This window comes from Lagopus leucura, unplaced genomic scaffold, assembly GCF_019238085.1.
Source record: "Lagopus leucura isolate 7727_CA_CO unplaced genomic scaffold, USGS_WTPT01 Super-Scaffold_100159, whole genome shotgun sequence".
Classification (NCBI taxonomy): domain Eukaryota; kingdom Metazoa; phylum Chordata; class Aves; order Galliformes; family Phasianidae; genus Lagopus; species Lagopus leucura.
Genome location: NW_024962335.1, coordinates 7,846,652 through 7,864,382, shown reverse-complemented (window position 1 = coordinate 7,864,382; position 17,731 = coordinate 7,846,652). Strand labels below are relative to the sequence as shown.

Below are 17,731 nucleotides of genomic sequence, written 5' to 3'. Positions count from 1 at the left end.
TCCAGCACCTCACCACTCTCTCTGTAAAGAACTTCCCCCTGACATCCAACCTAAATCTTCCCTCCTTCAATTTAAAACCATTTCCCCTTGCCCTGCTGCTATCTACCCTTTCTAAGAGTTCACTCCCTTCCTCTTTATAGGCTCCCTTTAGGTACTGAAAGGTACCTGCAATTAGGTCACCCCACAGCTTTCTTTTCTCCAGTCTGAACAAGCCCAGAATAATCAAGAAATCAAGAATCCATTGAAGATCAGTCTGCAGAGCAACACATATACCATGGGAGGTTACGGAGCGCTGCCAAGTCTGTCCAAACTTCTGCTAAGAAACATTTGAAAGCACAAGGCAAAAGCCTGAGTCAGTCCTCACACTTTGTTTCTCAACAGAGATGCCTCCAGAGTGATAAATAGGATGTGGTCGGTGAAAAGTCGATGATTCTGCCAGAAAGGAGGAAAAACAAATATCGGTTTGTTTACTTAGGAAGTTTTCAACTATTCATCATCCAAGGAGATCCTGCCGCTAATTTAATTGGCCTGGAAAAAATAAGCTCACATCTAAGTGTGTAAATATACCTGTTTTAACATGATGCAGAACTTTCTCTGTTAAAGGTTAATAAATCAAACCAAAAGTATGATCTGCATCCAAGGCACTTGAGGGACCTGGCTGGGTGCATGAGACAGAGCGCTGGTCAATTTTCCACATCCAGCAACCAGGACATTTCCTGCCAGAGCATCCTCTAAGTTCATCTATTGTGTTGAAACTGCAAAAACTTTCTAAATCAGGACTTCCTCCTATTATACTTTAGAGGCGTCTTTCTGGGAAATGCAGATTCAACTGAAAAAAAAAAGAAAAAAAAAAAGAAAAAAAAAAAAAAGGAATTCCTGCAGCACCACCCAGTGGAAACGTTAGAAAAAGTTGGAGAGTGCCCCAGCACAGAAGTTCCGACAGTAATACTGCCACATCAATCCAAACTGGTCTAAAGATGTGCCAGAAAAGCAAAGGGTTTTGCTGGTGCTGTCCTCAGCAAAGCCATACAAGCTATGCCTGCTCTACCACTCCTATGTAATAGTCCTTTCTACGTGATAGTTTAAGAGATTATTGACAGTAAAGTGTAGCAAGTTATGGGGTCTCCTACTCAAGCAAGAATTCCCACTGCTACATCCTCAGTACATTTAAAAAAAATAAACAGACTCCTGCAGCTAACAGCAACACGAGAGACAGCGGCGAGACCCAGCAAAATACAACATGCTAACATAAGTGACACTGCAGAAAAGAAAGCACCGGTGTTGTAACACACATCTACAAATGGTTCTAGTAGGCATATTTGGAAATACAGTGTTTTCAGTTTTTCATTTTCTTAATTAATCAAAGGAAGCTGAGGTGGGCATCCAAAGGAGTTCAGTTCCACTGCCTACACAATAATACCAGGAAGGACTGGTTGCCTGCCAAGGAGGTGTGATGATGCCGCCCCTAAAACAGGGCTGTATGCAGTCTCCACAAGGATGCAGTTCTCCAGTTCCTTACATAAGGATGCAAGAAACTATTTGAATCAGAGTGAGCAGAAGCCCACAGCAGGAGGAAATACTGCTAGGCTAGCAGCCTCTCTATGAAAGGCTTGAAAAACAACCTGCTCAACTATTTGTAAAGCTAGCCAAAAACAGAACAACATAAATTTACAGTGGCCCCAGCCATGCACCTTGGGAAAGATGTAAAATGAGTGCAGGCTCCTCGCATTGCTTTCTGTCTCCTCATGTGGCGCACATCTGTGGCACGCTGGCAACACACTACGCTGCAAATCAGAGGGACTTCTGGTTCCAAAGCCAGCTCTATGTGTTTATTTTCCCCACAGGACTTCCTCTTAGATTTCAGCTGAAATTGGTAGGATGCAGCCCACGGTTACTGGACTGTCCAATATAAAATTTCTGAAGTCTCTTCGATAAATTCAGAGACAATACGTACAGAGAAACAATGAAAAACAGCAACAAAAAAACAGCTAAAACAAGAGGGCTGACAGAATCATAATATCACTACGACTGGAAAAGACTACTAGAGCACCTCGTCCAACTGTCAGCCCACCAGCACCATGCCCACTAACCATGTCCCTAAGACGATGCAGCCTTCGGGAACAGCGGCTATCCCAGAAGTCTACTTGACAGCCCAAGCCATGATCATTTCTGAATGCTTTTTCCTTGTCAGTACTCCTATCTTAAACCAAAGTACCAGAATTTCCAGTGCTGCAACAGCAGACCAAATGCTCTGTGAGTTATAGTGGCTGTAACATATTAGATGGTGTATTAATATTATCAGCTGGATCAAACGGTGCTTTTAAAAGATTTTATATTTCAGTTTTTTTAAATCATCTTCCCCTATTAATGGATTTTTCTGACATTTGGACAAGCATGTCATAATGCTGTGCTGACAGGGGAGGCTGGTCAAAATGAAAGGAAATGCAAGCTCTGCTCAGGCTCACTGAGGCAGCTGGCCGTCTCTGCAAGACCCGCAGCTCAGCAAGGTTACAGCCAGAGCTCCCCTTCCTATGTGCACTAAGTTGTCAGAACACGCAGGATTAGCACAAGGAGTCACTGAACTAGTCAGTAACATAACCAGCTCGCCCATACATTCTCACATTGCAAGAGGATTCAGTCACAGCATTACACTGAAAGTGGTGTCATGCAACTGGGCAGATGGTAACATATGTGCATATACAGACATTTTACCCAGACAATCCCTTTCCAAATAGCACTATCTTAACAGTTCACAGAGCACGAGCCACAGTGCAAGTTCCTTAATCATAACTAATGAGCAACTAGTTGCAATGCCAGTAAAGGCTTATTACTTTTGATTTTAAGTGATATTAATTCTGAAAGATCTCATAATGAGAACACAAATTAAGAATTTCTCTTACATGTCAAAATCTCAATAATCTGGTATTCTCCTCCCTTCTCAGTGCTAATCAAAATTCTGTTATGCATGTTTACCATGCGCTAAGCTAAACTGAAACCCAATTGAAAGACTATTTTAGCTTCTAAGATTACTCACTTGTCTAGAACACCAGCAAGAACTTGAAGGTCACACCCACACACTTCCCCTATCATCACCCATCAGCCACTGGAATACCCAACAGAATGTACCTTAGAATACATGAGATGTCAGCCAACAGAAGGTTTCGCTGCTGGCCTCCTGTACTGTCCATGTCCTGTCTATCTGAACTAACTGCCATGGTGTGGCAAGCTATGAAGGAGAGAGGGAAACGAGAGTATTTCAATAACTACAGCAAACTTCAGAAGGACAGCCTAGGCTGCCTGTGTTTAGAAATGACATCAATAAACCAACTGGTCTGTTTGTGTCTCTGCTGCTCTGGAGAACCAACAACAGCCACGATTTTGACCTGCACACTGATTCCAGGATGAGAGTTCACATTTAAATAAAGATGATATCCCCCCTCCTCAACTTGGACCAGACTGCACCTGTTTTAATGCATCCCGCTCCCAGGAAAGAGCAGCAACCAGTCCAGCTTTGATACTCTTTGGTGGACGTATGTGCACCAACGAGCCTCCAAATGAAAGTGCTGTTGGGAGCAAGGAGGGCAGGACAGACACACTGCCTGTACCAGCCCCACATGACACCTGCAGAGTGCACCAAACCACACGCTGAGTCACCAGGCTTCATGGGCTTCTATGTTAATCCCAATTCCCATCTCAGCCATATTAGCATATCACAAAAGAAATGCTCTGAACATAGACAACTTTCTCCAGATATTGCTAACAGCACCAATAGGAATCTGCTCTTAAAGTGCTTTTTAAAGATTATTTCTTCTCGTGAATTACCGTAAATTGCTGAGAAGAGATAATAGTAGTGCTCGAGTCTCTAAACTTTTTGTTTATGCTGTACCATGTCTTGATACAACAGAGGCCACTCAACGTTACCACAAGATAAGCATTTACAACAATAACTCTCATTAGCATCCTTCCCCAAAAGCTCACAGTAAAATATATCTGCTCAATTTGCTACAAAAAAAAAAAAAAAAGACAAAGAGGGAGACAGAGACACAGTGAAGAGGTGCTGTCACCACATTAGAGGCAAATGGGTGTGTAATAGAAATGTTTTCCAGATGAGCTGTAAACTGTTCTGCAAGATGGCAGTGGGAAACATACAGGAGGACATTCAACTGTAGATATTTTGATTCTTTAGATGAGTTCTTTACATGAGAAGAAGCACTGCAACAGGTTGCCCAAGGAGGCTGTGGATGCCCCATCCCTGGAGGCACTCAAGGCCAGGCTGGATTGGCTCTGTGGCAAATGTGGCTCTGGGCAGCCTGGTCTGGTGGTTGGCAACCCTGCATATAGCAAGGGGGTTGAAACTAGATGATCTTTGTGGTCCTTTTCAACTCAGGCCATTCTATGATTCCATGAGTTCTATAACACAAGTCTATTCTTATTGGTACAACTGCAGAAGTGTTATTTTACACGGATTTCTTTGCTGCTTCACCAGCATTTTTGGAGGAAGACCCATCTGGTAAAATCACACTATCAGGATTTAATACTTAGGTTAGTGCTTAGAAAGCCCTTACCAATTTGGAATGACTGTTAAGAATCAAAAAAATTACAATCAAATGATTCACTATATAATTTAAAGACAGTTAAAATAGGGAGAGAATGAGAAGAGGAAAAATTGCACCCCACACCATTGATTCAGTTGGGATCCACAAGATTCAAAATATAAAAAGTATCCTTTAAAGCTGAAGAAACTAAGTGTTGTTTGCAAATATGTGTAGTAATCAGCATAAGATTATCCCAGCTACATTTTCAGTCTTCAATGACAGCAGAGTAAATTGGCAAGCAGAGACTCAGACATGACTTAAATGATTCTGAAATGAGTCTGGGGGAAATCTCACAGAGCAGGCAGCATCGTTTGCATGCTTAGTACATGTAGACACTGCCAAATTTAAAGCAAGGCTATGACAGAGCAGAAGGACTTGCTCAGAGCAGGCAAATGGCACAAAGCTAGCAGGAACCAAACACTAATGCCTAGTGACAGTCAAGGCCCAGCTTAGCAATGCATATCAGTGCTTGCAACATGCATTCACGGAAGCACTGACACACTCAAAAATAAAGACACATCTAAGTGTTTTAAAGAACCAAAACACAGCCTGTGGCTTCCTACAGAAATTCTTCTCCTGAATGGTCTAAGCTGTATCTAACTCCCCACATGTAGGAAGAGAATGTGACAGAGTTTAGGAAACTTTCTTCACATGGTTTAGAGACATTCATCTTGGAAGTTCATACGTGTGATCCTTGCAGGTGAGCAGTTTCCAACATGCAGTTCATGCATGTAGGCATCAGCAGACTCCTCCCAAAGGAGGGGCAGAATGCAGGCACCAAGGCATTGCTACAGACTGCCCCACACCACTGCTCAAAGACAAGTGTGGATCCCCAAACCACCACAACGGTTGCCGCAGGGCAAAGGCAGAGGTGGTGCTGCTAACCGTAACACCAGAGAAGAGAAAAAGTTTCAGTGGAGCTGCATTTGCTAATGGCATTACAGAATTCGGTGCAGTGTTCGTAAGTATAATACAACTTGAAATAATGACCTGAATATTTAGTTATTCAGTAACCTGTGAGATACTGACCATGAATTACATTGATCAGACACACCGGCAGTTCCAGAGCACTTTTTGGTATTGCAGAAACCACCACAGTATCCATGTAAAATTAAACATGCAGAATGCCTGCAGTTACCAATCGGTGCTGAATTAACTGGCATGTGATATTTTCATATCGATATATTTCCGTGCCAATGCTTACAGCAGGAATTTTGTTTAGTTCTTGCTATTAGAAAGGAAGCAACTCTCCCTCCAAAAGCTCGCGGGTTAAAATCCACTCTTAAAAGCAAACCCTTCAGAACCTGAACTGTGGTCTGATTGCTGGTATATCTAAATCCACAAGCAGCTTACAAAAGGTGTAAAGACAATGGTGCACTTTGTTTGCATGGAGCACAGAGACGGGGAGCACTCCGTGCTCCATCTGCTTTGTCTGCAGACACGTGGCCGGGCGCCTTGCAGAGCAGTGAGCTGGCCTTCCTGTACCCACACCTTGACATTCTCTTGAAAATCATGACTAACTCTTTAATCATTCCTTACTCAACAAAACACTTCAACATGAGAACAGATACATTCAGTCTTTCAAGAGCTCTCAACAGCTTCCAGAATATTAGTTGATTCACTTCAGAAGCCGCACACCAAGTAAACATCTGCCTCATGATTCAAGACTGCAAGATTCCCTCTTGCGGACAGCACGGAGGGGAGAGTGGTGACGAATCACCCCTCGCATGTACGGCACAGGATGGCTTCCAAGGGCCCAGAAGTGACAGCCTCTGCAGGAACCATTGGGTGTGGTTACAAAGACAGCAGCTCAAAACCAACAGCACCCTTTGAAACCAGCCCGGGCTCGACACATCCTATAATCAGTGTCCCTTCCTGTAATCAGACTCACAGCTCTACGAGGGATGCAAAAAGCTGCCTTTGGACGCACTGCACACTGGAGCCACCAAACAGAGATAACTGCAACTACACGAACATACAGACTTTGCACGAGGTCACCATGGTGCACCACATACACACATCACAAACAGCCAGACGTTGGTTCTCCCAGTCCCATTCCACTCGCTCCAATCTTCAGTGGCCAAATGTCTTTTCATTTCAACATTACTTTTTTCCTTTGATTTGCTGAAGCAACTTAATGTCATGTAATTGCACTCCTAAAGCTAAGATTCACATTTGTTATGCAGCTGCAGAAACCCTGTGTCCATAAGCACTATGAGTACATGTAAGAGTATGGCCTTCAGGGCAAGCCTTGAGCTCCAGTGCACCTTGGTGAACCTGCCAGGAGACCTCCCTTCTACAGCAAGTCCTCTGAAACAGATTTGTTAATGAAAGCAGGTTTCAGCTTCTGTCATACTGTCACTCCATCAGTCCTATAGGAATACCTTGACTGCAACACACCCTGAAGTTGGCCTCTGTCCCAAGAACAACGTTATAAGAAAGTGAAGTTTAGACCATCAGAGCTAGAACACAGCAAAGGGGAATTCTTTGGCCTTCAGAGTGAGACACTTGATTTGTTTTCATGATTTAAGCTGAACAAAATATTAAGTAATAGGGACACCAGTAAGCAGTGAGAATTGATCATAGGTAAAGGCAAAGTTTTATTTCTGCATATGAAAGCATCCGTGTGCGTTGTGTTTTGTAAACACAGTTACAAGGAAAGCTGTGCTGAGTTTCTACCCCTGCGCTTGTTTTAGCTGCTGCACATAAGAGTTGGTGGTATCTAAAACGATAAAGGCCTGTCAGTTTTTACTCTTAGGAACAACTCACAGAGGTGATGAGAAAACTGAGATATAAGCAATTATGACACCCCTATCTCACCCCTAAGCCAGTAGCATGTAATCCTTTCACACATGATAGACTTCATAAATTAAAACAGGGAAAGAATAAAATCATACTTTTAGTGAAAAACCTCTATGGTACTTGAATTATTTGAGTCAAAAACCATCGTGCTCTATTGGATATTGGGACTTTTTTCTCTTCTGAACAGAACGTATGCTGAGTGATACTGTATATGAACACTACATAAATTTCCTATCTGTCTGGACAAATGTGAGTGGTTCATCCACACTGATTCAGCAGACGGCACACTGAAATCCCACCAACATTTAACACAGCAGTGGACAATAAACGTGCCTACTACAGAGGCAGTATTTCAAGGAAAGCCTCTTCACTAGAAGTCTTGGTGCTGTCTGCTGACTGCTCCATCACATATCCCAAAATTACTTTTAATATTCTGCCCATTAATGCTCCTCTCTCCCTCTCAAAAACCTTACAGAAGAAATAAACAAACAAAAAAAAAAACAGAACACAGCCCTCACTACCCAATGACTGCATTCACCTGGAAGAGTTTAGGCGTTTTCTGTTTCATGTATTCTTCTTAAATTTTTCCCTGCTTAACCATGAAACCAAGAGGCATCCAAGTCTGAAGGCTGTGACACCAATCTACTAATAGAACTGCTCCGTATAGCAACAGTAATGAAGAACTGTTTTGTGCAGCTTGGATACAGAAAGTACAGGAAACACTGAAGATCCTCAAAGGTAAACACGTGGTGCACAGCAATTATTCTCCATCCAGCCACGGCTTCTTCACACAACACTTGCTAGGTTTAATGGTATCACATGATAATTCAATTAAGTAGTTGAGTATTATTTCCTATTACTTGCAATTTTAGTCACATTTTTTGGACATGAAGGAAAAAAAACCACAAGCGAGACTCCATTTTCTGTTTGCTCCAGACCATTCCCCACCCCCCCAAAAGGCTAAAACTGAAGACCACTGGGACATAGCAAAATCCTTTCTAATTCTGAACACAGGCACTTTTTCATAACTACCATGGAAATAAATGACCACAAACTAATTATGCAAAGCACCGACTCAAAAGCGATGTGTACAAAATAAATACAGCCTGACAATGCAACGCGCAAAGTGCCGATAGGGTGATCTTATAGGACTGAATGCTCAGTTCAGACGTGCTCAGGCCTCAGCACCTGGGCACACGAGTGTCTTTTCACAGTGCAACCACACTGACTGTCATGGATGCAGAGTGCGTCTGCCTTGAGCTGCATTGCACGGATCCCACTCCTTGCACTACGCCTTCTGCAAGCATTTACTGCATCGTATCCAATCCAAACTGATCGGGAAGTCTGTAAGAGCAAAATACAACACGAACCACGACCTTCTGCTTGAAATGGGACGCAACCACTGACTTTTCAAGTCCCCATGACTGAAAAGACACCGCACCGTGCATACTTGTCTCAGCACTGCGCCCCTGAGTAAATAAAGATGTAACTTGTCTCCCTTTCAACTGCAACGCTAGAAGGGCTGTCAGGGCTTCACAAAACCCTCCTGTGTTAGGGAACGGAAACTCCTAATGAGATTAGTTGGTGTGTGTGCAGACATTACTTAGCCATGACTAAATGGGCTCTCTTCCTGCAGCCAGTGGAAAATTCAGGGAACTTTTTCCCCCTGCAGCATCAGAGTCCCTCTAACCTTCAGCACAGCCAGATCCAAAAACAACTCTCCACTTTCTCTCCCTTTCTCTCTCTCTCTCTCTCTCTCTTTCTCCTCACAAACATTAGCAGTGTTTTTAGGCTGGTGGTGGAAACTACCGACGGCGGCCAAGGGGTCTCGGGACAGAGCGGGAGGGGGAGGGCCGGCAGAACGCAGAGGACTACAAAGGAAACTGTAAAAAGAGCAAATACATAAACCTGAGAGGGAGAAAACCACAGAGTTTCTTTGTGAGCAGCAGTGACTCATTTTCAAGATGTTGTCTGCTGCCAGTTTCAAACCGGAAGCGCATGGCAATTAGTCTTGCTGTTTCCAGACGAGCCAGAAACTCTCCCGACACTTTTTTTTTTTTTTTAAAGCCCCTCGTGCAGTTCCCGCTGCAGCCTTTCCCCCCCCAATCCCCCCTCCGGCCTCCTTCGCCCTCACGGAGGCTCCGGGGGACCCCTCCGGCGCCCCATATCCGCCGTGACACCGCCCCGCCGCCGCCAGCGCGACGCTGCCTGGGGGAGCCGAGCCGTGAGGCCGGGGGAACGCGGTGAGCCGCGGGGAGCTCGGGGCTCGCCTACCCCCGGGACAGCCTCCGGCTCCGCGGAGCCCCCGAGGCGGCGCTCCCCGCTCCCCTCACTCACAGCGCCCGACCCGGGGCAGCAGCCCGATCCGCGCGGGGCTCCTCGCCGCCCCCTCCCGCCCTCCGCCCGGACCCGCGCGCTCCCCGCAGACCCCCGAAACTTTGCGGTTGTTGTCCCGGCGCTGCGGCGCTGTACCTACCCAGAGCGTGCGGGTCCCTCCCGCTGCTTCGCGGTGTTCAGAGGGAGCCGGGTAAAACCCCCCGCTTTCCCATGCTGACAGCCTTCTGCAAACGCTCTGTTGCTGTTGTAATGAGATCCTGATTTTTTTCCCCGTTTTTTTTTTTTTTTTTTTTTTTTTTTTCGGTGGGGGTGTGTGTGTGTGTGTGTGTCTGTGTGTGTGTGTGTGTCTGTGTGAGCAGGAAGTCGGAGCAGTCAGACAGAGAGCCGGCTCACTTCCTTTCCTGCATTATTCCCCAGGCGGTTTGCAGTCTGTGTAAACAGGCTTTTCCTCCCCTCTCCCCTCGCTCTGGCCACTGATGTGCGGCATGGCTGTAACATAAGACACACACATAGCACGGCACTAACGGGAACTCCGAGCACTCACGAGGAGCTCCCCCGACCTCCACCTCTTCCTGTGCTACACCCCCGGGGAGGAGCCTCGGCCCGGCCCGGCGGCGGAGGGCGGCCCCGGAGCGGCCCCGCAGGTGGCATCGCGGTGTCCGGATGCGGAGCTCGGGGCCGTGCGTGGATGTCCCCGGGGTGGACCTCAAATTGGTACTGAAGTACAGAAGGCGGCAGAACGATGTGGCGCAAAATCGAGGAAAAGTACGCGCTAAAAGTCAAGGGCTGCTCAAATCATCGAATCTGAGCAGAGCGTTCCCGCTTCAGATAGCACAGACCAGCAGAAAGGCACTGAGCGGGATTTAAGCTTTGACCGGTGACTTTCAGACCTCGGTTCTCAACCGTGTGTTTGGATTTGTAAGAATGAACGCGTTGCCCAAGGCGTTTATATCTTTATGTGGCTTCTCTCCTATCTCTTATATCTGCATTATTGAATACTGCGCTCAGTTCTGGGTCCCTCAGTGCAAGAAAAACAAGGAGGCCCTGGAGTGTTGTCCAGAGAAGGACGATACAGCTGTGAGGTGTCTGGAGCACAAGTCTGATGGGAGCGGCTGAGGGAACTGGGGAACTAGTTTGGTCTGGAGAAGAGGAGGCTCAGGGGAGAGTTGATTGCCCTCAACAGCGATCTGAAAGGAGGTTATGGTGAGGCGGGAGTCAGCCTTTTCTGCCACATAACAGTGATAGAACAAAAGGGAATGGCCTCAAGTTGCATCAGGGAAGGTTCAGGGATTGGAATAGGCTGCCCAGGGAGGATGGTGGACCCTGGAGGGGCTCAAGACCAGTGTAGACGTGGCACTGAGGGACATGGTTAGTGGGCATGGTGGGGATGGGCTGATGGTTGGTCTGGATAATGTAAGTGCTCTTTTCCAAACTTAGGAGATTTATTGACTCTATGATTACACTGTCCGTTTCTAAATTTATATGGAAATTCTCCAAATGAGGGACATGCTTTCTGACTGCAGGGTGTAAAATGCAGTGATGCTACTAAGCACAGAATGTGTTACCATCAGTAAGTACTACGCTGTGCTTTAACAGTTACACCATTTATCGTTCAAACACTAATCACAGCTCAAAAATGTTCTCAACATGAAACAACACAGAAGCTATGCTGATTTTTTACTGCCCTGTGGCGATGTTACAGACAGTGTCACTGGGAACAAAAGTATGCTCCATGTTCTGATGAAACTAACAAGGATTGCCACTGTTGGCCACTAGTCATGAGTCAACAGCACTCCAACAGCTGGCAGAGAGCAAATGGGCTCTAGGGAAGTTGGTGGGTTCTCCCTTCTTGTCTTCTAACATGGCATGGGGGACCAAGCATAGCATCCTACCAGCACACCGTATGATGTTGCTTTATGATTTTCTTTAAATAATGCCCTTTTAGATGTCACTCTGAATCTTAGAATACAGATGTGGAATCTGCTCGCTTCGTGTTTCCCAAACAAAGAAACATTAGAACATTTAACTTTAGGGAGCACATTACCTAGATTAAAACATGCAATGGACTAAGTCCTTGCTTTAGGTGCTTCAGTCATCAGGGTACAGGAATCAACCTTCCTTTGGGGAGTGCAACTGCAGACCCGATTTCCATCAGCAAGGCAGCCAGAGAGGCTTTCACAGCACCAAAAGCTCAGTGTTGGACCGACAGCTGGGGGTGCCTACCTTCATCTTCTGCATTCATCCTTCACTGATATTGTGAATCAGAGAAGAAGCAGAGACATTTTGAAGTTTCTTTGGCCAGTACTGGCAGTGTGGAGATCCGAGATAATAAACTCTCACAGCCGGTATTACTTCTTCAAACCAAGTCAGTGACTTCTTTTCTTTTACAGAAATAATGTTATGTCCCTAAAAAGAAAGCTGACAAGTAAACATGTTCTTTTTATTTACTGTGAGCCCTAGGAATTTGTCTGCAGCACTCGTCCCTCTTTGTCCACGTAGAGAAGCTGAGACCCAAATGAAGGTGCCATGCTCAGGGCTAGGCAGGAACCATCTGAGAGCTTCGTACCACCCGGGGGATGGTGAGGAAAGTGAGGATGCTGTTCAACTGAAAGAAGCCACTGGGATATGCTGGAGACATGAAGAATTCAGAAAGCTCTGCTGAAGGTGGAAGAAGATGTGAACTTTTTGGCTACTGATTCTTGTAATATGGATGTCATCTGGAAAATATTTTTTTGAAGCTGCATCTATGTACTTGATAAAAATACTGTGTTTTACAGAGTTGCTATTAAAATTCTCTCATCCATAATACCTGCCTAGCTCAATTAATGCAGACTTATGGCTGTCCTTAAGAATTGGCTGATGTGAGAATACAAGATGATGAATGAAGAAAATTGCAGGTTTGTACTGTGTAGGAGCTCTTTTGTTCTACAAAAGCAGTTCCATTCAGGAAGCCTGTTGGTTGATGTAGTCGTAAAAATGCTAGTTATGTGTTTGGTAGGGACTCCAGTCAACTTGTTTCTGCCTATGCCACCCATCAGCACTTATTACAACTGTCAATTCTAAAGCCTGAAGAGCTTTAGAATTCTTCAAGCTGTGAAGATTTGGGGGTTTAACATCACAACTGTTATTTGTCACTCAAAGTTGGTCCAGACAACAGCTGTCACACTCAGAAGGAGTGAGGGGTGGCTGGAGATAGCTCTTCTTCCTCTAGGAAGGCACAGCACCACAGCTCAGGCTCCTAATTTGATGGGTTCAGATCAGCCCTGAACAAACATGTGGACCCAAGCTGTCCCTGTGGTCTGTTCATCCTGCAATTGTACAGTCTGTGAAGGAGCCCTTGTTTATAAAGCTGGCTTTTTGCAGAAAAAAATATGCCCCAAAGCATTCCTAAGCGTAGTGACCGCAATTCTGCCTCATTTTCATTAGATTACATCAATTAAGAAACCAGGCTTTTTCGGTCCTTTCAGGTCATTTCTGCTGTATCTTTACACTGTTCACAAATCTCATGTGCTTCTATAATTAACCTATCTAAAGCAAAGAAAGAAAAAATATAGGCAGATTTGCTGCTCTGCAGAGCTCCATTTAAGCTCTTCAGGCTGAGGTTCATGTCTGTGTTGGCCAAGGCTTTAGTGTAAATTCGCTCAGTCTTGAGCCCACATTAGTTTAATCTAAGTAATTACAAGGTCACTTTGCAGCGCACCTTTTTCTTTGAAAGTACATCTGTGTTTACAGTTGTGTGTAATTATCAAAAATGAAGTTGAAAGCAGATGGAAATAATGGTCGTTTCATTTACTAATTTAACTACAAGTGTATTCAGTGCACGTATATATTATATTGCCCTCTCTAAATACTTTGTGTTTTTTTCCAGATTGCAGGCTCTGTGAAGAGCTCTCAGATTTATATCTGTGTTTCTGATAGCACCACAAGTTGTGAGGCAGAAACAGTAGTGACCATTCTTGCTTATTTCCTCGTAGTTCTGGCTTGAGGAACCACCTGCCCAGTTTCAAGGAGATTCCCAGGGGATTTTGGAAAGCGAGTGTACAGAAATGGATCACCAGAGTTGGAACAACAGCCTAATTTGTGCCGGATTTCGGATTGCCCTTCACAACACTCTGTATAAACGCCTTACAAATGTTGCATCAGTATTGATGAACGTTCTTCCTGCAGGTTTGGCTTTCCTCTTTCACACTTCCCCGTAGCTGGACAAACACAGGCTTCAGAGCCAACAACTTCAATACTGCAAAAAGTCCCAGAGGATCCATTCTGCTCACAGAATGGCCAGGTCCTCGGTTTTATCTCATCTTCCAGACAGCTTCACTGGCAAGCAGAGCACTGTCTGCAGTACTGTACAGCGCTACCTCCAGGGTGTAATGCTGACTGTAAGCCCTTGGAAACTCAAAAGAATGGACTTACATTGTTCCCCTTCAAATGTTCTTTCTTCCAGGGCTTTGCTGAGCTGTCTTAGGTAAAACTGCAAGCTTTAGAAAAGGGTTAAACAGCAGACAATGACAAAACTGCGTGCTGTTGAAAATTAGATCTGATTAGAGGGGAAAAAAACACAACTGCATGTCAGCATCAAATGGTTGAAAATCGCAGAATCACAGAATCACAGAATTGTAGGGGTTGGAAGGGACCTCCAGAGATCATCGAGTCTAACCTCCCTGCCAAAGCAGGTTCCCTACACCAAAAATCTCGTGCCACATTTTCTGGAGCAAATTCTACAAGTTTCAACCTAAAAAGTTTCCTGTCAGTGGCAGGAGACAGGCTAAATGCTTCTTCACACAGTGAAGCAAATATCCTGTGCAGACCTCGACCAAGGAGTCCCTGGGAACTTCTGCTTCCTCTGGGAGCACCTTCCAGTCCCTCATGGCAGAGGCTGTGAATGAGCATTTCTGCTGGACTGCAATTAGAAGTCTGCCTTCGGTCTTTAGAGAATGATGTTTTGAGACCCTGAGGTGTTTGTCCTGTTCTCTACCCAGCCCAAGAAGGCTGTGGTGCTGGATCAGGAAGGAGCGTTTGGGGAAATTACTGCTTTTACATTCCTTTTCCTCTGGCACATTTTTTCTTCCCTGAATGTTTTGTGTTCCCTGTATGTTGCCGTGGAAGAGAGCACATGACCCAACATGTTTAGATTAAAAGCATCACATCTGCTATTTCATTAGGTTTGCCTTCTTAGTGAAAGATTTATATGGAATTACCTCCTGTGTGCAATGTAATTGCCTATGATTTTTTGTCATTTCAGGAATGTCATGCCGTGGTGTGTTGGAGGAGCCCATGGCACCTAAGTCAGCAGTCCCTGAAAACAGGGAAAGAGGATTCCATGAATCTCTGAATATCCCCATGGTCAAATCCGGCTGCAAAGATTAACTAATTGCGAGGTCACTGTGTGTCTCTTAAATCTTTCAATATGTTCTACTGCAGGTTTTTTCCCAGGCTAATTAACTAAAGGTCTGAGCTAAAAGTTTAGTTGTATTTTATCCCTTTTTTTCTTCTGTCTTCCATCTGTCTATTTTACTCTAACTTAATCTCTAAATATAACTTAACCAAGGCATTGCTGCTGCCCAATATCACCATAGCACCTGAATATAATTGAACAGCTTTTACTGTTCTTCAGCGGTTTTGATCCAGAGGAACACAACTCACTGCTGCTTCTGTTCAGCCCACACTAATTCTGAAAGCTTTTGATGGCAAATGATGTGCAGATTTTGTCTTCAATATGTGACTTTATAAACTTTTGTGTTTCCTTGTACGGCCCATGACTGGGGAGACGTTTCCCCTCAACAGCGTTCAGTCAGGTGCAAGTGACAGTGTTTGTTTCTCTTTTGATTACCGTGTGTTTGATGATGATGTTCCAATGATTGTATTGTCATGTTTGTAGTTACAAAGTTAATTATCCATGGTCTTGGTCATGTGCATTTTCTAATAAAGTAATCAACATTGTTTTAAAGCCTTCCCTGTTCTCATACTCAATCACCACAATTATAAAACTCATAGAAAAGACGCTTCAGAAAAGCAAATAAATCTTCCAAATATCTTTGAGTTTTTACAGCCAAAATTATCCCCTAGCCAGACACTGGTGCAGACCATGAAGTATATACATTATGTGTTTCTTATGGGACGTGATTTCCATTAGCATAAGCATAATATTGCTTGCAAGCAAGTGAAATTTTTTCAGTCACATTACACAAAACAATTTAAAAAATGAATATGTGTTAATACTTCTACCCTACATGTCCTTGTACACTCATTTTTCTTGATGTGCAATAAAGGATAGAAAAACAATTAAAAGAATGTAGTTAGGTTCCTGCCATGAGTAGTCTGGAGGTGCTCACATCTCCCTGCTTCCCACACAGGAGCCATAGGAAGCCTTCCCAGCTTGTGCAGCTTCCCAAAGAAGTTCTTCAAGGTAGGAGACACAGATACCCCTTTAGCTTCATATTTTTCCTTCAGTACAGCTAAAATATGGATTTTCTTGTCTAATGTTGTGGAGTATGGCTCAAGAAGAAGGGGAGAAATCATGCAAGACTGGAGAACAGGATGGGGTGTAGGTCTGGTAGCCATGCTCTTGTTGAAAACAAGTGCAGTGCAGGTCGGATAAGGCTGTAGCAATGCTTCTGACACTCCACTCACCTCCAAGCACCTCCATTCACCTTATCTATGCCCAACCACATGCATCCTAGTGCTGATGTCAAGGGCCTAAACTATGACCAGAAGTCGTCAAGGAAAAGAGAAAGTACTGCCTTTGGTAAAAACACAGAGACTATAAAACCGTGTGATGATTAATTAGCATACAAACAAGCCTTCATGCTTTTGGGAACTGTAAATGAGGTCTTAAGAAACCAGCAGACTTTTCTCTGCTGTTCTGCAAAGGTTGTGTTACTCATACCCTTGCTCATATCTTAGTTTGCATACTTTCTAACAGTTGGGTCCTCCTTGCTCATTATGGCAAATCACATGTAAAAATGTTATCAAACCAGGACAATGGAGGACAGCTTTCAGAGCTCCCTTCAGCCGCCTGGAGACATCCCCAGGACACGTGACCCCATCTCACTACAGATGCGTTGACAAGACAGGTCATATAACCTTTCCTACCCTAACTTAGCTTTCCTGGAATTTCTATAACCCTACCCAACCTACCCTTATTCACCTCCTCCTCCCCACCCCAAAATACTGATTAATCATAGGCTGATACGTTGTTTACTTAGAATAATGTGACTGTAGATCATATGTACAACAGCTTGCTTGGAATGCACTTAATACACTGTTTTGGAGCACCTGATCTGTGTTGGTGAAGTGTGCCATAACAGCTGTCTTCTTGCTGGGCAAAACAACTCAGGGAACGGGGTTGGAAAGATGTCTATGGTGGGATTTTATTCTAAAAATTCCCAGTCCATGAATCTTTCTTATACCAGTTTGCTATGTATTAGTTCAGGACAGCTCTCGTGCCCGTACCCTAAGCATACACAACAAGTACATTGAAAATCTGACGTGTATTCACCTGTATGCTCCCCCTTTACCACGTACTAGTGATAGCTGTCATCCTAAGAAGGCTACCAATATGCAGCAAAAACTAGAGTTATATAAATATTGTCCTGTCTTTTTGTCACGTGCGGTTATCTGGCTGCTATCAACAGCTGCCACATTTACATTAAAACCTTTTTTGACACAAGCAGTAGGCTTCTGATATCCAGACATAAACACAAGTCTAAGCCCACCCTTCATAAACAAACCCTGAAGAGATAACCATGGGCTCTCACTTTTGTGCTTAAGACAAAAACAAATGTAAGCAATGGTGTTATGAGGATAGCTTACATGGCTGTAGCCCACCATTTGCATCATCTGGTGAAGCACAGCTGCTCCAGACTGCTCTCATCCACATTCCAGCTGCATGCAATAATAGATTTAAACACGTTCTTGGGTTTTGCTAAAGGCTTCCCATCCATGTTCAAAAGGTGTTGAGGTTACAGCGAGTTTCCTTTGACTTCAGGAGATTTCAA

The 17,731-nt window shown here is 44.4% G+C and overlaps 1 protein-coding gene across 1 annotated transcript in view; it reads right to left on the bottom strand.

The window, feature by feature from the left end:
- The window catches only part of ELK3 (ETS transcription factor ELK3), a 32,793-nt gene extending 22,514 nt beyond the window's left edge, over positions 1 to 10,279 (bottom strand). Inside the window, exon 1 of the mRNA XM_042890320.1 lies at positions 9,874 to 10,279. The gene's annotated coding sequence lies outside the window, so the exon portion shown is untranslated. The remainder of the gene's footprint in view (positions 1 to 9,873) is intronic.
- Between the last annotated feature and the right edge of the window lie 7,452 nt (positions 10,280 to 17,731).